This window comes from Athene noctua, chromosome 12 (assembly GCF_965140245.1).
Source record: "Athene noctua chromosome 12, bAthNoc1.hap1.1, whole genome shotgun sequence".
NCBI classification, from domain to species: Eukaryota; Metazoa; Chordata; class Aves; order Strigiformes; family Strigidae; genus Athene; species Athene noctua.
In genome coordinates, this window is record NC_134048.1 from 17,055,320 (window position 1) to 17,078,169 (window position 22,850).

A 22,850-nucleotide genomic window follows, 5' to 3' on the forward strand; every position below is an offset into this window, starting at 1 on the left:
GAAGCCCAGGGGGACAAGTGGGCTCCAGCAGTGCAGCACAAGTCATCATTGGCCTGGCTTTGGTGCAAGGCAATGCCTGAGCCATTGCTTGCCTAGCTGTCCTCATTTCTCCTTTGCCACGGGGAAGACGTTATCTATACAGCCCTGTTTTTCTGGAGCAGCTTGCTCTGCAATGGGGTAGGCATGGGGGAAAGAGCAAAGTCTCTCTGCTCTGGTCTCCTACACTTCCATGAGGGAGGGGTGGGAAGTTGTTCCCATTTCCTCTTCCAGCTTCAAATCACACCCAGCATGCTTTAGTCCCTTCCCTTCTTTTGATGCCCTGCCCAGCCAAACAGAAACTCTGCCATCACAGCCCCCAAGAGCTTCCACTATAGCATCTCACAAAAGAAACAAGCTACCTACTCTCTTCCCTCCTCCTCCTCCCCCTCCTCCTTTGGACTGGAATAAACTTGGCAGGCCCAGCCAAAGTCTTTTCCATCTGTGCCTATCCAAATTAGTATAAACAAGAGATGTCAAAATAACTTGCCTATGTAACACCCGCTCCCCTTTTTGCTAACCTGGAACAATTTCTCACAGACTGCATCCATCACCAACTGCAGTCAACATGGTGCATCACTGCTTCCAGTTTTTGGAAACCGGTACTAACACTGATAAAGGCAAAGAGCTCAAACATATCTCCCCCCTCCAAAAAATTAACTCTGCTTAGCATAACTGATGGAGAGATTTTATTCTTCTGACTTCAGACATGACCCAGGAGCTAAATTCATATGCATCTCTGAGGCACTGGGAACAGAACAGACCACACGCTGGAAACGATATGCATTTGTGGTAACAACAGCACAAGTGGTGGTCAGGCCAGGTGTAACATGGAGGGAGGTTGCTCAGAATGTCTTTCTCCTCCTTTTGGATACTCTGTCTCAGCCCTTTGAAAGCCAGCAGCAAAGAGAGCAGCATGGCTTTCTGTAAATGACTGCACATGCTGTCTCCTGCTGGGAAAAATATGAGATGCTGGGGAACAGGAGCAAAAGCTATCCCTCACTGGAGCACTTTCCAGGACCCGTTCCAAAGGACACAGGGCTCCCCCAGGGCCACCACCATCCTCCCTGAGGCACGGGAACATTCACAGCCTCCAATAACATAACTTGCTCAGGAAGTGGACAGATTTTCTTCCAGGGCTTGTAGGGTGGGTTTCTGAAGTAGCCCTTTCGTAACAGGATGTCAGAGAAAGCAGAAGCAGGAGAGGTTGTCCGTTATCTTACAGGTGATGCTTTCCTTGCCTATGTCCTTGTGTCTTTCTGTAATAGTTCCTTTTTAACATGCAGTTCTCCTGGGAGGAGCAGGACTGTAATGGATAGTAAATCAGCAAACATCTGGGCTGGATTAGTATCCTGGGATCATCTCAGCAACTCTCCACTTTTCCTATTTGAGTAAGCAAAGATGACTGAGAGAAACCTCAGGACTCAGATATGACCTGGACTAGGCTGAGAGTTGAAGAGCTGATTCTTGTCCTATTTCTGTGTAATCCTTAACCTGAGGCAAAAGTGTTACAAGTGCAAGTGATAAGCCCATTTCCCTGCATAGTACTTATTACAGCCTCTAATTTACCGAAGCCTGGACACTGATCTCCCCTGCCTTGTTACAATTTGGCCTTCTATACATGCCAAATCTAAATCACATCACCAGCTTCATGATAGCTGAGCTTTCCCTTCAATGCTCCATCTTACAAATTAATACAGAATCTCAAATGCAGTCTCAGCATCTGCTCGTAAAAACAAAACCACATCTTTTAGCCTAAAGTTGGAGAGGGGTGTCAAAAAGACACGGCCCTATTGAACTTTTGAGCTCAGAAGGCCAAAGATTAAGCATTATTAATGTGTGTTTAAAGCAATCTCACTGTCTCTGGGATTCTGACTCAGGAGCTCTGAACATCTGGTTCAGCCAGCATTTCTGCTATGAAGGAAGTTGGCAGGCAGGTTTGTGCATCTCTAGGGCGAGTTTGGGAGAGCTTGTAGCTAAAAAGGATAAATCTGATTAACCAATAAAAGCAATCCCATAGTATTCCCTTCATTCCAGGAAATGCCAGTTATTAAACAAAAATAGAAGCTTTAAAAAACACTTAAGAAGCCTCCGGTTGATCCATATGTAGGAAGTTTGAGAAGGTGAAGATAACTGAAGCCATTAGCTAATAAGCAAGTTCCTTGTTGCTCCCAGTGAAGCAGCTAGCACAGGCTACAAAGGCATGTTAATAACTAGACAGGATGACAGATCTGACTGGCAACCACTGAACTGCACACAGCAGCCGGTCTGCAGGAGCCCTCAGCTCCACACTGGCATCACACAGGGGTCAGCTGGATCCTCAAAATCTGAGTGGTTTGGGGGAATTTTTTTTTTTTTTTTTTTTTTTTTTTAACATGGAGACAATTAAAAGTTAATTCAGGTGATGTCACCTGGGAAGGTGGACACTGTAAGATATCTCCGTTCACAACTCATTCTCTCATCACAAATCCTGCAAAGAAAGCATCTGGGGAACTGCATAAAATTTGAGCACTTTGATAAGCACTTAGGTGGGATTTTTTTAAAGGGTAACAGTTGACTGATAACATTTGTAAAAGGCTGCTCTTATGTCACTTTGACAGTGGGATGGATGCACTAAAGCTGTTTTGGTAACTTCAAAAAATTCACCCTGTCAGCTCACTTTGTGCCACCTAGCTGCTCTAGCTAATTTTCTTTTGGTGGTGTTAATTATTGTCTGTTAAAAAGACATTTTCACTACCCTTCAATCCTTTATAATGACAGCAAATTGCTGCAGCAGGAACACTGAAAAAGAAAACTGTTCCCCTTTTAAAAATTTCATAGTGATCTAAAAGTACAAGAAAAAAAGTCAATTTATTATTCACCAGAGAACATATTTTGTTATCCTGAATAAACGCAGCATCAGTACTTAAAGCCTGTCTGGAACAGCAGGGAAAAAGAGCTCACAGGATAACAGGTATTTATGCACTGCTTTTAGAAAGGAAGCAGATAGTGATGTGTCATGAATCTGAATAAGTAGTTTTTGTGGGTTTTTTTTAAAAAAATACATTAAAAATGTTGGTTTGCATTTGAATTTGGAAGTTTTGTAAAATACTGGCTCGCAATTCTGCAGTTGGGATTGTCATATTGTGGTGTGAGGTAAAAACTGACTCTTCTATTTTATTTTAATGTACCAGCCTGAACAGCAGTGGTTCAGGAGTTGATTCATGAGATGCTCGTACGTCACTGGGGGCAGTGGCATCTGATAGGAAAGCAAGGCAGATGGGTAAGGGTGCAACAGTTTCAAAAAGCTCATTTTAATCTGCTGCCACAAGCCTGCAGAGGCCCTAAAATGACTTATGCCTTGCCTAACTGTACCAAGATATATGGAGGGGTCCAACTTGCTTGTGTAAAAGAAATAGTAACAAAATGTGAGTTTATATTGGCATAGACTGGATGGGGGCAGAGGCAATCAATTACTTCAGGAAAGCTGCTAAAGCAGCATATCCACCCTCACCTGGAACAACTATATTATTGAAGGAGTTATAAAAAGCAAAACAGTCACTTATGTTTGCAAAAAATGTTGTTTCCATGATGTTAAATAAAGGTAGTTTTCAGATAGAGTGGGAAAAATCACAGACCTTACTTTTTATCAGGGTGCTGACTAAGCCTTTACACATCTGAAAATCACCAAAAGCACTTAGATCCCACTGAAGTTTTTACCCAAGCTGATCCAAATAATGCCTGTGGCTTTGGTTTTTGTTTAGTTTTGGGTTGGGTCGTGTTCCCCCCCCCCCCCCCCCCAACTCTGACTCAAAATCTTCAGGTTGGTTTCTTTTTGTTTTTAAAGGTATGGAGTTTTTTTTAATATACTTGCAGTGGTCAAATTTGGAAGTGTGAAATCTCAATGCAAAGCCTGTTTTTACAGTTCTGTGGTGCAGGTCCAACACATGCGTGTCTACAGCAGCACTGACTGTTGCAGGTAGGAAGTTATATCATATTGCAAAATTCTTTGTTGGAATGTCATTGTATTCCTGACATGATCACCATGTTTAATCCCTTTACATATACTACCAGCTGGTTAGGTAGCATGACCTCTCTTTTGCACTCCATGACTTACCACATATTAGAAGTATCAGATAAAGAATAAAATTATACCATTTTGCTCCTCCTCTGACACCTACATTTGTGCACAACTCAGACCTCAACATTGAGGTCTCAGCCAGCCTTGATTATAATTCATTGTCATTGCATTTGATACCCGAATATTCTCCCTAGCAAATTTGCTCCAAGAAATAGCAGTACCTTGAAGTAGTAAGCCCCATGATTTTTACTACATGCCAGAAAATTGCTTTATTTAATACGAATTCAGGATTATGAAAAAAAGTCTTCTACAAGTATGAAAGAAGCCTTTTTGCCTTTAGGTACAGAAAACATTGCTAGATATCCAAAAAATAAAACCAGTATAGGCGCTTGCATATGCACATGTGCTGCTGTAAAAATCGCTACTACCGCTGGAATATATAAACTAAAACAAGTGAAATTATGCAGCTGCTTCCTTATGAAAATAGCTTAAATCAGTGCATTCTTCCTGCTAAACCCAATGCATACCAAGTAAAACCAATCCCTTGCCTGCTGCACTTAGCTGTGTTGTCACTTACATAGATGGCATTTCATTGCCTAAGCAGGAAACTTTATTCATAAAGACACATTTTAATCCCATCAACATATATTAAATGCAGCTAATATAAGCGTAATTTTTGCAGCGTGGAGCAGAAAATTCTTTTATTCATTGAAACAGATACCATTTTTGTCTTGCGTTTGAAATAGTTGATAGCAATAACACTTCACTTAACAGAAATGGTCCAAGAGCGAGTGTGTCGGGTAGATGCCATTACTAGAAGCAAAACTCCAGAATTCAGTGGAACTGCTCCCAGCTCTGGGTTCTGTGACAGTTACAGCACATGGGAAAATCTGTAGTAGTCTCTCATGCAAATTTAAAATAGGGAGATTTAATAAATGAAACATACTTAAAAATCCATCAGTAGCCCAGTCTTATTTCTAATAGTTGATTCAATTTATTCAGTGATAACTTATTTTCTGTTCTCTGCATACTGAATACTTTTTAGTAATATAAATGTTGAAAAAGCATGCTATTGTTATAGCCTAAGGATAAGGGAGGTGAATCTTCCAGTGAGAAGTCATACCTTTTAATAAACCAAATGATATAGGTGGAAAAATAGACTGCTTTCCAAACATACAAAACCTTTATCAATGACACGACAGAGATGCTGGCTAGCCTTCCCACTCGATGTTTCTAATTGATTAATATAATTGGGTCATACCTACAACCATTTTTCTCAACTCAGTTTAGCTTGATATTTATTTTGTCTGTACCAGAACAAATGAAGTACTTGTGCAGCCAAACCTTGTACATTTTTTAGGGCTGTAATCACTGGTCTAAAGATATATTATTTTCTTAGACAATGATTCTCTGCAAAAATAATGTCACACAAGAGTACATATTTACTCTCAGCTGTTGTCTGGGAGAAGTTGATTTTAAGAAGAGAAGAGAACAACAAGACTCCTAGTAACCACAGCAGCAAGGGTCTGTAAGATGTGCAGTGAACGGTACATTTCTGATCAGTTCAAACTGTAACGTTAATGTTTACATGCAACTACCAAACTTGCTTTGTATTGAATAGAAGGTCTTATCTCTTAGAAGAAACAGCACTGACTGTCTCAAAAGACATCAGTAGATGATGCTGTGTTAATCTCTGTACTTTATTCACATTTTCATATTCCCTTTACAATTAAGGAAATGTGTTGCTCCTTTTCCTTAAAGGAAATCTTGAATTCAGAAACAGTTCTGCAGGAGGTGAATTCTTGCCTGATACTATGGCTGGTGGAAAAAAAAAAAAAAAAAAAAAAATAAATCTCAGCCCCATTGAGTGTCCTGGATCTCCTAGATAGCAACCCACAAGTCCAGCTCCTCTTGAGATGTCCTGCTGGACTTAGTGGAAAGTCTAAGGAACCAAAACTGGACCACAAAGCAGACCATACAACACTAAGGCAAGAAACAGCACCATCAGGCTGGGGCTTACTGCACACAGCTGTGCACAAGGACAGGGGACTCAAACACATGCTGATGACCTCAAGGAAGGGAGTAGAGGCAATGAGAATACAACCAATAATTGGATAAGATGCTTATTCCCACTACTGCCAAATCTAAATTTGATCCAAAACTGAATCCCAAATGAAAATCATTCTAGGTGCAAAATTATCTGCTCTCTATTACTCCAGAAAAGGAGGCAATGATTTAGATGAGGATGCTTGCAGCTAAATATAACTCCTACTTAGATGACTAATTTCATATTGGAACATATCCTTAAGGACTAGGGGAAAGGGATACTAGACCTCTGGACAGCAGTTATCTGGTTTTTGCTCTATTTACCTCACTTCTTCCCCTGCAAAATGAAGTTAATAGCACACTTCCAAAAAGCATTGTGAAAATTACATTAAAGATACTAGGGAAATCTGATAGCTCTGGATCTGATAGGGGCTTCCTAATGCATCTGAAAAATAGTACAATCTCACTACATTATTGCTTGCAATATGAAAGCCTTGTCTAGAGGATTCAGAGTTTTTGCATGTGGATCACATAGTAAAGAAAGTTTTCACTATTGATATAAGTCTTTGATCATTTTTATTTGTTATTGACAGTATATGCGGACTGCAGTCACTGGAGTTATACAGGTAGTAAGAGAGTGGGAATTAAGTATGTCTGCATTTTCTGAAATCCATTAGAGTCCTGCTTGCTGAGCTGGTAGGAACTGGGGATGCTTCAGGAGCAGCCTGCTCAGCCATGAGTGGGGATGGTTGAGCAGGGACTTGCCCATATGGCTCTGTACCCATCTGTGCTGGTCACGACAGAAGCAATGGTGCTGACCCCAGCAGCAAGTGTCAGGCAGCCATCTGTAGTGAGGCAGGTCACCACAACACATTGCCCATGTTCCAGACACGTGCACAGGGGAAAAAACAGGATCTGCAGGAGACTGTCCTGTCACACCCTGTTTTTTAAAGCTTTAGCAGCAATTTGATTATTTCATCCTTGACAAGCGTGAAATTAACTTAGATACTAACACCCTAACCAGCCAGCTCTAGGATTTCAGGCAGATGTCGAAACTCCACGATGTGCACTGGCAAGTAGCTGTACTTGTACAAATATGCCTGCAGACAACTGCTGGTGTGGAGACAGAAACAGGTTAGGCATAGGTAAGATTCAGCCCAGAGCATGCAGCAAAAGTGTACCAGATGCTCTGAAACAACTCATCTCCAGGTTACATCCACAGTTTTGGCCTTTGCATCTGTTTCAGAATTAATTCTCAGAAAATGTATCTTTATAATCATTTGCTACTGTTCATAGCTATATAAACTATATCACCCCGTCTTAGCAAGTCTCAATTAAAAGCTGATTTGCTTTCATTAAAGGTCCTTATTTCATTCCTATGATAAATCAGTATTATCATTTGTGACCATTATTAATCACAGCCATGTGGAACAGCCAACGGAGGAAGAAAAAGCCAGTATCCTGAAAGTGGTTTTACAGCACATTGTTTTTTCATATGGAGATCCCCAAGATGCATTTTATGATGTTCTGACAAAGACCAAAAGCCCACCAAGTGAATTGAATTTCATCCAGGATAAACTTTCCTTCAGCCTACCATCTCCCCCTCTCTCATCACCCTTATTCCTCCTATAAAGTTCTGATCCTGCTTTCAGTTATTTCTATTTGCTGTCTGGTCCTGCAGCATCTCAGCATTAAGGCAGCTACAAACACATTCCAGCCTGGAGACAGGCTGGTACATTTAGCAGTAGCCTCAGCTAGTCTGGGATAGCATTTGCTACCCAGTTGGAAAGCTGATTTAGTTTGTAATGTTTCTTTATACACTCTGCAGATGTTGCCACTTCATCCCTTGGCTCCTTTCCAGACTGTCGATAAATAGTTTAGAAATCTCACCACTAAAATCCCCCACTGATCCTAGTATTGATCCCAGTTTCTAATCCACGGCATAACTTTTCTTCTCACCTCATGTTTGTTTCCTGAGCAGCTACAGAAGTGCTTATTGATACAGCATCACACCAGCATTCATGTACCAGGAAAGTGCTCCAAGCATAAACAGTTTGGCGCACACTGAGGTATAGCTGCCTCCACCCTAGCAGGTCTGGGATGATTTAACTCTGCCAGTATACTGCACTTGCCTCTAATATCCTAGGTTTTTCTACACCAAAAAAAAAAAAAAAATCTGCTGCATTAAGCTTAGCCAAGAGGGGTGAAGAAACCATCCTGCTCAACTTGAGTGCTCATAGTCATGACCTCACATACGGGTAGCTGCCTCTCATTCATGCCTTATTCATGTTTCCCACGTTCTACCACTGACATTTTGACTTTCAACTTAAGCCCAGCTGGATAAGTGGGAGGTGTTTTCCTTGTTCTAGTCTAGGTGAAACGTAGAACAAAGACATATCCTAAAGCTGTCAAGTCACCAAACAATGCATGAGACCTTGGCCCAGTTTTCACCAGGTTGCATGGGTCCAAAAGATGTAACATCACCATTACTTTGAGATATTTTGAAGCTGTTTCTGCAGTGCCCACAGCCGTATTTCTGAATATCGATTTTTTACTTTCCAAGTTTAGAGATGTAGTCACTGTGGATCGCACAGCTATTACATGTGCTAATACAGTGGGTAATGTATGAAGTTATTAGTGCGGGTCTAACACACACCCTATGTTGAATTCTATTCCATGAATTATTGCAGAAGGTCAGATCTGAGATGGACACCTTTTTCACAAATTCTTTTCTTTCCCAGTATTATTTGGCACCTGCCAAATCCAGCAGGATTTCTACTGATTTTAATTGGCTTTGGATAAAGTTCTCCTTTACCATAGTGGATATATTTACTGAAGATTAATTTTCATTGTATTTGAAAAAAAAAAATCAGCAAATATTTATCAATAATAACAATCTGGAGTAAGAGGCACATGGCAATGCTTCCCCACAGAAACTAAACAAAGTACAGATACATTATATTTGTGAATGCACTGACCCAAAAGTGGGAGAGAGAGCATTGGAGAACCGCAGAAATTACGGGCAAAGGGAGAAAGCTTAGCTGCAGAGATGTATCACCAGTGCATGCAGTCTTCAGAAACAGGAGGATATTGCTTCTGTCACGATCCTACCCTGTTACTAAAGTTCCATGATCTTTTCCCCAGGTTATGGTCAGACAAGGTTAGCTGCTCTGAGATCCGTAAGGCAAAGGCCCGTGGCTCAGGCTGTTTTAGCAACAGCACTGACATGAACAATGTCACCTACCCCCTGCAGGAAGTTTTAAATTGCCTTTGTATTTTGAGCATTTCACTTTAAAAAAAAAAAAAAAAAAGGACAGAATAGAATCTGGTCTATAGAACCTATTAGCCTCTCTGCCTTTTTTTTATACATAGAGCAATAGGGGTATTTTAACTGTTGTTCAGAGAAAGTTGAGAAGAAAGGAACAAAGACTCTGTTCACTGTTGTAGAGAAGGTCAGAGTTCTGGTTCTAAAGCATCTGCAAAAACAAAAGAAGAAACAGATAGTTTATTTCTTGTCTCTCCTTCCCCAAGGTGGGAAGTGCTCTGTTAGGTTATCCTTAGTCATTTTTATGAACTTTTTCATTTTTTTGATGTAGTTGGAACTTAAGGAAAGAGAAAGGAAGAAATATGGAGCTAGAAAAAGGCAGCATTGCCAGAGGGATAAGTAATAAATCAGAAGAGAAACAAATTCTCCTTGCAAGCTTGCCAGAAGTTACCAAAAGGAAAATCTATTCCACAGCTTGGCTGCACAGGTCTAACACCACTTCCTAATACAAAGAGTTAATGTGCTTTACAGAACAGCAGCCTCAGCTTCTGACACTAGAAAGGTATAAGGACATAATTTCTTTATTTTTTAAATGTCTTCCAGCAACTCTTCTAGAAAAGTAGTTGTTTCTGCTCTTTTTTATACATAATCCTGCTCCTAGAGATAACTAAAATATTTTTTGATCACCAGCTGAGAAGTTACCTGAGTTTTAGTGACTAGGAAGTGGCTCTAACTCCTGAAAATATTTAATGTGTGTATAATACTGTCCAGCCAAGTTTAACCAGAGAGCCTCTGTGCAGTGTCCTAAGTGGGTTTCTTCTATGGCTTTGGGATTTAAACACTTTCAGCTATAACATGAAAATCTTTGTAGCGATGACTTAAAAGCAGGGTTTTTCTATCCTTAAAGAAGTTTCAGTCAGAATATTTTTCTTCTTACTTTCTATCTGTTAGAGATCATTTGGCTGTCTACTGCATCCTATTATTAATCAGAAGACTAAAAAGACCCATCATCTATGTTGATCCGTGTCTTTCCAAAGTCTATTACTTTCAATTTATCTGTTCAGAGGGAAAGAATTCCCTTCACCCTGCATGGAGCAAACATAGATCACTCAGACTGTAAAACAAAAGATGAAGCTCCGAAGCTCAGCTTTTCTTCCATCCTCATTAGTTTTTGAGTGGTTAGAAGGTCACCTGAGATGGAGTCTCAGTATAGATTTTAGACCTTGATTAGAAAATATTCTAGTGTTAAAGATAAGCAGAAGCTGAGAAGTCAGAGTGCTGACTGCAAAACACCTTTGCATACAAATTCCTTTGAGCAGAAACCATCTTTTACCACATAATGGCACACTGCTAACCCAACGGGACTGAACTTTGTTGACCTCTTGATATTATGGTAATATATGCACTTTTTAAAAAGTCTGGAAATAAGGTTGACTAAACTCTGCAGAGCAAGAAGTCTCTGTTGCTGTGTGTTCAAACAGCATTCAGTACACTAGGGTCCCCAGTGTCCTATCCATACAAACGATACAAGACAAAAAGACTTCCCTAGAAATGCCAAAGCAGTGTCAGGAGTCTGGCACATGCCTCAGGCTGTCATAATTAAGTCAGACCAGGTTCTGCTGCCAGTGGCATGGGAGTCAGGCATTGCATCATTTTTAGCCTCCTTCAATTCCACAGCATGAGTAAACAGTTCTTACCTGCTGTCGGGCTAGGAGGGCCTTTTAAGCACAGGCTCAAACACACTCTAGATTTGTAAGTAGAAGCTTTGACTCTTGTGTCACCCCACCATCCCATTGCAAGTGACATGATAACAGCAACTGACCTCCCATGGCAAAAAGGACTGGAGGACCTCTCAGATCTGTCCCAGCCCTAATATTTAAGAATCTATTAGCTAGAGAGCAAAGACTTTCATCTCCATCTAGCCTTGCCTTCAAGTGTTAATACATCTAAACACAGATGAAGATGAATAAATCCAAGTTCTAGTTTAATAATAAAGGAGCCTACTGGTGGAGTGAGGGGTACATCTTCTCAGCAGTGGAAGGGTATAGCCAAAAGACAATGTAGGCACCTTCTTTCTTCTCCTTTAATCCATTTTCAGACATTCAGAGTTTAGTTTCCCCAGCTGCTGATACTGTAAGAATGTTGCTTGGCAACATGGTAACAGCGGAAAAAAAATCTTCAAAAACATTAGGAGTTTTTGTCCTTAGAAATGTACTAGTTCAGCACATCCAACCTCCTACAGATCCATTTTAGAGGAAGAGAGGCACAATGATTTCTTCCCCTGTGAACTAGTTCCAGCAGCCTTTAAAGCAAAGGATTCAAAACGGGACAGGAGAAAGGGTGCCCTTAGATGCTGAAGGGGTGGGACAGACCCCTCCCTACATGGGAGCTGTAGTCAGTATGTGCCCAGCTCTCTTCTCCTAATACCAAGAATTCATCTGACGTCTCAGACAGGACACCTGTAGACAAGGCACTATCTTAATCACACATGAAGAGGCTACATCTCCCTCCAAAGGGTTTTACCATCATGTCCTAGGGTGCAGTGATTAGGCTTACCTCATCTCCACTCCCAATAATCAGATGCTCACCAACGACTCATGGGGACATGATCAGTCTGCTTGCAAGAGGGGTAATATCAAGGCAGAGAAGCCTGGGCAAGCTGCTGAAGACCGACAAACCCACTTTTCAAAGAAGTCTTAGAAGCAGTCACACTACGGTAGTGCTAGCCTGTTGTGAACAGTTCCACAAGGAAGGGACTACCAGTTAATTACTGCACTGAATAGCCACTGAAGTCAACATTCACATAAAATGTTACATTGTAAGACCATAGAGAATAATTTTAAGGTTTGCTGCTTTTCTCCCATCCTCCTCTTGCACAGGAATTCCTTTATTATTGCACTGCACTTTTGACCTCCATAGAGCTACTTCTGATTTATACTGCTGAATCATGGTTACATGTATTTATCATCCATAAGCTAGAACACAGCCTTACATCCAGATAAGATGTTCTGGTTTGTTCAAGGCAAAGAGTAAGTGATGTTAAGTTCCTGCAAACACAGAACACAAGTACCAATATTTTTAAAGCAAGATCCCAAAGGGCATCTGTCTTTATTTAGCTGGAGGTAAACAACAGAGTTGTACATAGAGAGTTGTTGCGATGGCAGCACAAAGACTCTTCAGCATTGTATGGCACCATTTCTGTTGATATTAACGCAAAGATAAGGAATCTAGATGGTGAGTCTCACAAGAACAGCGTTAAAAGGTCTGCCAAGTTTGAGTTGTACCTATTGAGTCCCACAGTTACCAAAACAGGGGGAAATACATTAGAAGGAACAGATTGTTGAACTTGGAGATTCTAGAGTAAATCCCATACAGTATCACATCTGCCTATAAACAGGAAAAAAATCCCACTGAAGTAATACATGTCTCTTCCTGATTACAGAGCTATGTAGATCAGGAACAGCTCCCCTGAAATGAAGAGCCATTGGAAGGCAGCAAAGACTCTGGCCAAATCAGTCTAGACTTAGGAAGTCTTCAAGCACTGTGTAGGGAAGGAAACATGCCTCCAAAAGATTGCTGGTAGCCTGCTAACTCAAACTCCTGCTGCAATGCCAATTTAATTAACATGCTTAACTGCTCGGAGATCTCTAAGATATTCACTGGATTGGCAGCCTTTTCTCACTGCTAATTGTGTTACTTTGCAGTGAACGAGAAGGAGATGAATGAGTACAGTAGCCCCATCTTTTCCTGCTGAAGGAGGAGAGTCACACCAAGTAATTTGACTTTGACATACCGTCTTGTTTTCACAGGTTTAGTTTATATAAATAAACATGTGTGAGCTACTGAAAGCTAATGAGCTGGATGGCAGCAAAACGAAGTCCTCCAGTGGCTGCTCAAATCACAGCAATTTGGCAGCGCTTGGTGGTGCAGCCATCTGACATAGCAAAGCTCAGTTTACCTACCAAAGCACCACATAGTCAGTGCCATGCATGCTCCATGCATGGACAAGATACTTGTGTGTAAACACTCCCCAGAGGCTCTGGTTAAACAGAAAATCTCCCTAGCTGAACTGCTGCTGTGGGAACTCCTTTCTTCTTTGACCAGCACTTTACAACAGAAGGGGACAGAAATACGATGGCAATATTGCTGGAATGGACAGAGCCTGAGGTTAAAGCAAACAAAACACATGATACTTAAGGGATGACAACATTCTTCCTAAAGAGCCTGATACTCCCAGATTATTTTATCTGTTTATACTGAGGCTGGAGCAGCCAGAAGGGAGACTCTCAGCAGCATAAAAAGGCACTGAAAGTTTTGGGTCCTTGGGGTCTGCTTTGAGGAGAGGCCTCTAGCTATGCCAAGGGACATTCTTGCAGTTTCTTTGACTGTGGAGATGGCAAGTTTGGAATTGAGGGCAGCCTTAGGGCTCCTCTGTAAGTACAGTCTAAATATAATCTTGCACCAAGAATTCACTGGAAACTTCAATGCAGATTTCAATCTTAATTGTCAATGCAAGATTAAATGTTAAACTCAGTAGTGATAGCTTGTATCTCCTGCAGATACACACATCTAGAGGCATTCAATTTCTTCAATTTAATTGCAGTGGCAGTTTGCTCCTTTTGCATAGGTACAGAAGCTAAGGAGTGCTAAAGGCAACCACAAAACTACTGCCCCCCTTCACCTCATTAGCGCCCATGGCAGGTACACCACTTTTCAAAGGAGGAGGTACACCCTGTGCGCCACCTGGCTGGGACATAGAACCTGGGACACTCCTACCACATGTGAGACTACCTTCGCCCCAGAGAAGTCCAAATATTTTATTTCAATAACAAATTGAAGTATGGATCAACTATAAAAACATTTTAAGCACATCCACCCCCCATATGTTCAGTATTTTATTTGAAAATTTTGGTATGGAAAAGCTTGGTTTTTAATCTCAGCATGAAAGGCAAATTATAATTTCAGTGCAAAGTTAACAAAAGCTCTTTCTCAAGTGGTACAGTAACAGTACCTTCAGGACTTTTCCTGTGAATCCCAAAACACCCTTGCACAAGCATAATGGTGCTTTTAATATAATTGACATTTCCAGAAGATCTTTTTCAGGTTCCTCTCCCAGAGGGGGAAAAAATTATCACTCATTGAGCATTTAGGAGAGGACCAAACCAGGGTAATCCACCACTGCCTCCCCACCATCCCCTGTACCCAAGGGAAAGCTGTTTTCTCCCAGGCTGAACACTGAATCAAAGCAATCTCTGCAGGAAAGCAAAGCTCCAAAACAAGGAGGGGGAATAGAGTTCTAGAAAGTTTTTAACCTCTATGTAGCATCCATATATGTGCAATCTAATTCATCTTGACCAAACCCACTGAAGCCTATGGATTCAGAGGCATTATTTAGAGATAATAGTAACATACATCTAACTTGATCTTTAAACCTATATTACTGTTGCATTATGACAAACTGATAAAGTCTAAGCTGAAATCATTGAGCAAAGTGGTCTGTACCTTAGAGCTCTACTGCTCAGTAGAGAAATCAAATTTTTAAAAAATTCAGTTCCAAAAAGCTCAAGTTTTCTGCTTTTTATTCCCTATAGGAATTAGCTTATCAAATTGCTCAGTGTTTTACTCTTAAACAAGTATGTGGATAACAAATCATTCTCTCCAGTTCTTATTAGTCCTATTGAATGACAAATCATTCCTAATGTTTCTTATTCTTTTCAGAATGTAAACCTTGGCAGAGTTAGCAGAGGAACATCAACACAAAAAAGGAACAAGACACTTTGATGTTCCAGATGAGGAAAAGAGCCATGCAGAGGCACAGACTCAACAGTTTTCTACATGTGGATTCTGCAATTTGCATAGAGACAAGTAGTAGGTCTTCCCCTCTTCCCCAGTTACACCCATGCAACACAACTGATATTGCCTTGTGGTTGCCTTAAACAGAGCAGATTTTGCCTGTTAACTACGAAGAACCTAGAAAGCACTGTGTTTGCACTGTTAGGATTAACCCTGCAATGATACATTCTGCCAAAGTAACATCCAATGTCACTGGAACTTTTTTTGTTTGTTTTTAAAGAGGCTAAATTTGTAGGTTCCACTATTAAAATCCAAATCCTCAGACTGTAAAATAACCACTGATCTAAGCCAGCGTTGCTCCATTATTACCCATTGTTCACAACTTACAATACATTTCCAGCATGCCAACCCCTCCAGTTATGCCAGTACTACTGAAGGAATTATCATGCTATGACCCAGATTAGGAATGAATCCAGAATAAAACACCAAATCATTTTCTTTTTCCCCTTAAAAAAATTTAATCAGATTTCCCTTTTCCTGGTTCACAATGCTGCTGTACAGACATTTGTCACACCTGAGCTCACAGAAGGGATTCCCAGCTAAGCACTGATGTGGTAACAGATAACCATGCAAATTGATGCTGTATTGGAGGTTTGACCAGCAAAACCATAGCCCAGTATTGGCTTTAGCCCTTGTAGGTGACCAGCTCGTGCCACAGTTAGATTCACGCTGGTTTCATATAGGGCTTACATAGCACAAACAGAGAGTAGATGGGCCAATAAAAAGAGTACAAACCCTACCTTTAGCTAAGCTTTGTCCTATTTTTAGTTTCATCCCCAAAATCCATTCTTACCAGAGGACTTACATTTGTGCATTTGGTGCAAGATTACTTCCAAGAACTTGAATTACTTGGAGTAAGTCACCTACCTAGTGTTAGAGATAAACGTAAAAACACCATGTGTACACACTAACACTCATTCACATGCTATTTCTGCTAGAAATCTGTGACCTCAGAACAATCTTTTTTCCTATTACTAGCTGCAGGATTTTCCTTTCTTTTAATAAAAAAGTTCATATTTCAAAACCTTGCCATTCAAAAAATGCACAGGTAGCAGACAAGCCAATTTAGGCATATATTTTGAAGTTGCGAAAGGTGATCCGTCTACCTAATGATAGTCTGGGCATAATATATAAATAGAAGTAAGGATTTTCCTCAAGGAGGAAAAAACGGCTAAGAAAGAACCAGGGATTCCTTTGAAGTTGGTCTATTAAGTGCAGCTTCTTTTAAATCATAGTCATCAACAGAACCTCCCATCAATTTCAGTCCTATTAATGGATGCTACTAAACCATTTATAACGGGATTCTTTCAACACATATAACTGCGACAATAGTGGTCTGTGTTTAAAGGTTTACATACTCTGTTGAGCAGGCAAAATACGTAGAATGGTGACTAACGTATACACTTAATAACACATACCATCCAATCATCAGGATATTCATTCTTCTGAGCTTATCTGAATAAACCAAGGATATTTCTGTACTGCCATCTGCTTTGCTTCATATTTTGTTATTGCTGTTCAGTCATTGCTCTAAGATAGAAATATTCAGATACACATTTCACAATAAAGTACCCAAGAAAAACATCCCATGTCATCAAACTATGTCCAGTGAACTTTACACTCTCCTGTCTTCTGTTCAGAGACAGCTGCATTAGAGAACCCATTGCAGGAATCTTTTAGTTCCTTTTCCTAGAAATATAAACAGTTTTGTTCCTTTACGTCTGTGAGGAGTTAAAGCCACAAGTCGTGTTCCCCAGAGCTCAGTATTGAGGCCAGTTTTGTTATAATATCTTTACCAATGATCTGGGTGAGGGGATCAAGTACACCCTCAGTAAGTTTGCACATGACACCAAGTTGGGTGGGAGTGTTGATCTGCTTGAGCAGCAAGACTCTACAGAGGGATCTGGGCAGGCTGGATCGATGGGCTGAGACCAATTGCATGAGATTCAACAAGGCTTAGAGCTGGATCCTGCACTTGGGTCACAACAACCCCATGCAACACTACAGGCTTGGGGAAGAGTGGCTGGAAAGCTTCCTGGCAGAAAAGGACCTGGAGGTGTTGGTTGACAGCCAACAGAATGAGCCAGCAGTGTGCCCAGGCAGCCAATGGCATCCTGGCTTGTACTGGAACTAGTGTGGCCAGCAGGACTAGGGAAGAGCTTGTCCCCTTGTGCCTGGCACTGGTGAGGCTGCACCTCAAATACTGTGTTCAGCTTTGGCCCCCTCACTACAAGAAAGACATTGAGGTGCTGGAGCGTGTCCAGAGAAGGGCAATGGAGCTGGTGGTCTAGAACACAAGTCCTGTGAGGAGTAGCTGAGGGAACTGGGGGTGTTTAGCCTGGAGAAGAGGAGGCTGAGGGGAGACGTTATTGCCCTCTACAACTATGTGAAAGGAGGTTGTAGCAAGGTGGATGTCAGTCTCTTCTCCCAAGTAGCAAGTGATAGAACAAGAGGAAAGAGCCTCAAGTTGTATCAGGGGACATTTAGACTGGATATTATGAAACATTTCTTTATCAAAATGTTTGTCAAGCATTGGAACAGGCTGCCCAAGGAAGGGGTTGTGTCACCATCCCTAGAGGTATTTAAAAGATGTGTAGATGTGGCACTTAGGGACATGGTTTAGTGGTGGAACTCCATCTTAAAAGGTCTTTTCCTGCATAAAAGATTCTATGATTCTATTTAGTTTCAAAGTCTACATTATGGCAACCTAGCATAACACTGGTCAGCTCTGGCTTCTCTTATTACAGATTGAGGGACTGGGAAATAGTCTTCAGCAACCTTCTTTTTGATGGGGCAGGACTCCACAGCAAGCAGGATGAAAGAAGTAGGGAAACTAAAGAAATCTTGGTACAGACCAAAATTGCAAAGTCATTGTAAATAGTTCTCAGCTGAAAAGAGTTGAGCAGATTTCCTTCTGTTTACTATCCATCATGCAGCACAAGTTTCCTTCAGGAAGCTCTAGGGCTTTTATTACGCTTACCGACCACCACAACCTATGTGAAACCTGGCAGAGATCAGTGCTGTAATCACCACAGAAGGTTATGAAAAGACACTTTGCCTAAATAATAATACTGAGAGGTGAATAAATGCTTCCAGGAGTTCTGAGAAAACATTTATGCAAAGCAGGAATTGAGAAACCCTCTGTCTGCTAATGCTCTAGTGACAAGGAACAGATTATAGCTGTAGATAAAACCCTCCTGCCAATTGCTGTTGACAGCTATCAGGGCCAAGTTCAAATAGCCAGAGGGACTCTTAAAATGAACAATGCCATATAGCTGAACCCTGGCAGACAATCCCAGAGAATGTTAGATTATTTTCTGAGCACCCTGCATAAAGTGATATTTCCCATCTTTCAGAGCAGGAAATCGGGGTCCAAAATGATGAAAGCTCAGGAAGAAAATTAATAAAGCATCAACTTGTGGCAACACATTGGACATGCAAATGTGACAAAACTCCCCAGCAACCATTCTAACTATCCACCCCTAAGTAAAGAATATCACTTCCTCCAGTCTCACCTACTAAACCCCCCACACTTCAGGCACAGTGTGTAGCCCAGAACAGTCCTCAGGCAGTTTCTCTACACAAACTCAGAGTAACAGATTTGCCTGGAGAATCCACTACCTACTTCAGTGACACCAATTCCATCTCCATTAGTCAGAGAACATTTCTATGTGTCACTTTTTTTTTCTGCAAAGAGCCCTTTTAAGCTGTCAATTCATTGCCATCTGTCAAGGAAACCACTATGTGGCATCACCCGGAAAAGCAACTCGGCATCACAGAAGCCTCAGTGGAAACATCCCACCCACCCAGAGCTCTGGGAGACAAGATCTTCTCCAAGTTGGATGCTCTTCTCTAAATTCTCATTTCTGAGGTTGACTCCACTAATGAAATAACTTTTCAGCTGGATCTTCACTACTGATTTTTGCCAGCTTAGTTGGTGCCAGCTCGAGGAGTTATGTGGAGGACAGCTTTGTAGTGAATAGAGCCACAGCAGAATGGTCAAAGCAGATCTATGTATTGCTGGGGTGATTTCTTATTCTAATGAACTGCAGCAAAGAGCAGTGAGAGTCCTAAACTGCATCCACATGACTCAGGTAAATTACAGGCAGGTCTGGGATCTCTACCAGCTCAGAAGCAGGTATGGCACAAATCAAAATTATATAGTGACTTTACTATGGCACCCAGCTGGTGCTCAGCAAGCACTACGAACAATAACCAGCATCACCCTAACACAACATGGCTTTGAGCTTGCTCAGCCCATGCCCTTGAGCCAGCATGCGCTCCCAGATTATACTGGGAGACTTACCAGTACAATACTGATAAGTATGACAACTCCAAAGCCTTAAGTGAAAGTGTGACCAAGGCATGATGTCCCTAGAGGAACTACAGGTAGGAGACTTAAAACCTTCCTTGGCCACTCTCTTTTGGTCAACAGAAGAGAACAATGGACTCATTCTCCAGGGCTGCAAGTTCACATGAAAAATGTGGTTTTTAAGATGCACAAACAGCTTTAAAAACTTGGTTTCAGTTTTGAAAATTTTTCCCTTGAATGAAAAAAAAAGAGGCTTTGAGCCAAAGAACAAAGCTTTCGCCATAAAACTTTAATAAAGAACAAAGAATATCTATTTCATCTCTCCAAGGTGTCTACAGCATTACATAGAAAGGCATTTCAGTGGCTATTAGCTGACTAGTTACACTGTAGTTTGAGAGACTCATTACAGTGCTCTACAATTATTGCCAGCTCATACTAAATTATTGGCTTCTCTAAAGCTGAGAGATGTAAACAGCACTTAGGAGACAAAGACCTGCCAGTGTCAAGCTAATACAAAACCAGTAACTTCCCAGTCTATGAAACAGCACAGTCAAATGCGTGTCCACTCTCTAGCATCAGCCAGATCACTTCACCTTCCATTCAAGCAGTAGGACGAATCAGAGGTCTTGCATGGGTGTGGCTGAAGGCTGTGATCTGGCAATACATCATCCAAAGCAGCAATACAAATGTAAAAATATTCCTCAACCTCATGCCAATGCTTGTTTACATCCCAAACCACGCCCCTGTCCCTCCAGCACCAGTTTTACAGCTTAGCTGAGGACCAAAAACCATTGCAGGAAATGGAATGGACTGCTGACCAGTGGAGCTGGCGAAAGGGAGGAGGGAGGCTCCCTCTTATAAGCTGACACTATTACCTATGTGGCATGAAATCACAGCTTGTTTCTGAGCAAAACTCTAGCAGACCATCATTGGGTTAACTTTGCTTCTTTGGCTATGAGCTGCAGGCTACCTGGAGGGGAAGCTTAGAGCCCTGTCTGACAACTAGCCGTGTCACCTGCCTCTCTTCCAGGACATGCAGAGAGCAAATCAGAACAAGCCACTTGCAGCTTTCCTGGTAGCTACTGAGGGAGCTGCAGTCAAGGTTTTGGGGAACAGGAATTTGAGGTTATTTTGATGTAAGAGACAATGAAGTTATTTTTTCCAGCAGCACTGGAAAAAATCAGGATGGCTCATGCCATGCCACTGCTGGAGCCCAGGTGATATGGAATAAAACCACCAGTGCAGGTGACTGAAACGAAGCAGTAGAAACAAATCCCTGAGAACACCCTGTGCAACCCTGGGGCAACCTGATGCTTTGGTTTTGTCAAAACCAATGTTTATAACGTAAAAACCATTCCTTCAAAATATCTCCAACCAGCTCCTCTGACACACCCCCCACTACACCCCTCCCCAGGATTAGGTACCTTTCAGAAAGTCATTTCTTGCAGAAAAAAAAAAAAAGGAAGAGAAGCTCACCAGCAGGAAGTCCCTGCAAACCCACCTGCCCCCAGCCCTGCTAATTGCCAACACCAGGGGCAAATCATTAACCACTCCAGCCACACAGCAGCTCAGAGCCCAGGTTTAAACTCTCCTCCATCTTCTCAGATGGCCTTTACCACCTCCAGTTAACCCACAGGCCTCAAAGCAGCCCAGTTTCTGCCGCCACATCTGAGCGCCCCTCCAGGGGCAGCCCAGCCACCCAGCCCTCCCCACACAGCCTACAGAGGTGCTTCACAAATACCCCAACACATTTGTTTACAGAGAAGTGATGAGCAGAGGGCTTGTTTAAGCTTGTACCACCTCAGATTAACAGACACCATCAGTCAGACTCTCAGAAATAGTCCCCTTGTATCCTACCTTGCAGTTTTCAGCAGCACTGGCCTCATTCCTCCTCAGGGGGATCAGCTTGCAGCAGGGATTTGCAGTGGGGCAGCACCTTTTGTCTCACAAGGTTAGGGCTGGCACAACTTTGCTCTTTTCCCTCCTGGAGCCTTATAAGCCTTCCCCAGCACTGCCCTTGTGTCCTGCCTCCTTTTCACCACCTGTGTCGGGTTGAAGGCTAACAACCCTCGAGTCCAGGCTCACACACACACACACCCCCCTCCCCCCCAGGATAGCATTTGCAGATGCTGCCTGCCCACTGGAGAAGCAGCCGGCTCTGCCAGGCAAGATGTGGCAGTTTTTCAGCTTTCTGTCCTCCCCTGTCACCTCAGGACCAGTCTCTTGATCTCTCTGGTGACCCCAGTGGGCAAAGTAATTTTGGGCCCAGCAAGCTAGAAGCACAAATAGTGCAGGCAGAAAACATAACACACGTAGAAAAAATTACATCAATTTTTAAAATGCAATTAGAAACGACACCAAAGCCACGATAACTTCTGGTCTCAGCTTCACGGATATCTTTTCAGGGCAGAGCTCAGTCCCCAGCACACAGCAAGGTGGTGGTTGTTAATCACAGTTTCCCCTCATCTACAGCCCAGGAGAGAAGGTTAAATGCCAGCAAGACCTTATCTTTTGCCAAGCAGCCATTTTGGGTCTCTGTGCAGGGTGTTAGCAACATGGTGATGAATAAGGGAATGTTTCTCCTTGGCAAGGCTCTCCATCATGTTAAATGAAGGCTTGACAGGCTTTGCTGTGCATAGCCTGCCCTGCGTGTTGACTTCAGCAAGGAGAGAGCAGCAGCTCCCCTTCCAGGGTCAAGGTTTCATGTTGGCAGTAGCAAAAACAACAGCACAAGGGCTTAGAGAAAGGAAGGCAGACAGGCAGAGTAGGTAGGATAATTATTAGAGAGATACACAAGTCCAATGGGTTCAAAAGGTGGATTTTTGCTGACTCTCATTAGTAGGGAAAAAGTTAAGGTCTGATCCTCATTTTAACTGATCTTCACTGCTGCCAACCTCTCCTCCTTTCTTCTCTCCATCTCATGCCTTACAGGAAGCAGTTCTTCTGGTGTATTTATTATTTGAGTGTATTCAGCAGAGATAACCACCCTCATTTCCCCACTGTGTCTACTCTCCTCCAGGTTAGTGGGGTGATAACCAGGTTAGGGGGTACTAACCAGGTTAAGGAGATGTTTGTGCTCCTTGGAAGGTACAGAGCATGCAAGGGTAGGGTGGCTTCTTGAGAAAGGACTTCAGAGCAAAAAATATGCACCCAGAAAGTGGCTGACTTGTTGGACTGAGAGTGACCTGCAGAGACCTGATCTGCTCTGTAGGAGTGTGGTGGGAGAGGGACCCATTTATTTATTTTCTGTCTTATTTTGATTTTTTTTCATATTAATG

The 22,850-nt window shown here is 42.0% G+C and overlaps 1 protein-coding gene across 1 annotated transcript in view; it reads right to left on the reverse strand.

The window, feature by feature from the left end:
* GRIA1 (glutamate ionotropic receptor AMPA type subunit 1) overlaps window positions 1-21,481 on the reverse strand; it is a 193,438-nt gene extending 171,957 nt beyond the window's left edge. Inside the window, exon 1 of the mRNA XM_074916525.1 lies at window positions 21,430-21,481. The gene's annotated coding sequence lies outside the window, so the exon portion shown is untranslated. The remainder of the gene's footprint in view (window positions 1-21,429) is intronic.
* Between the last annotated feature and the right edge of the window lie 1,369 nt (window positions 21,482-22,850).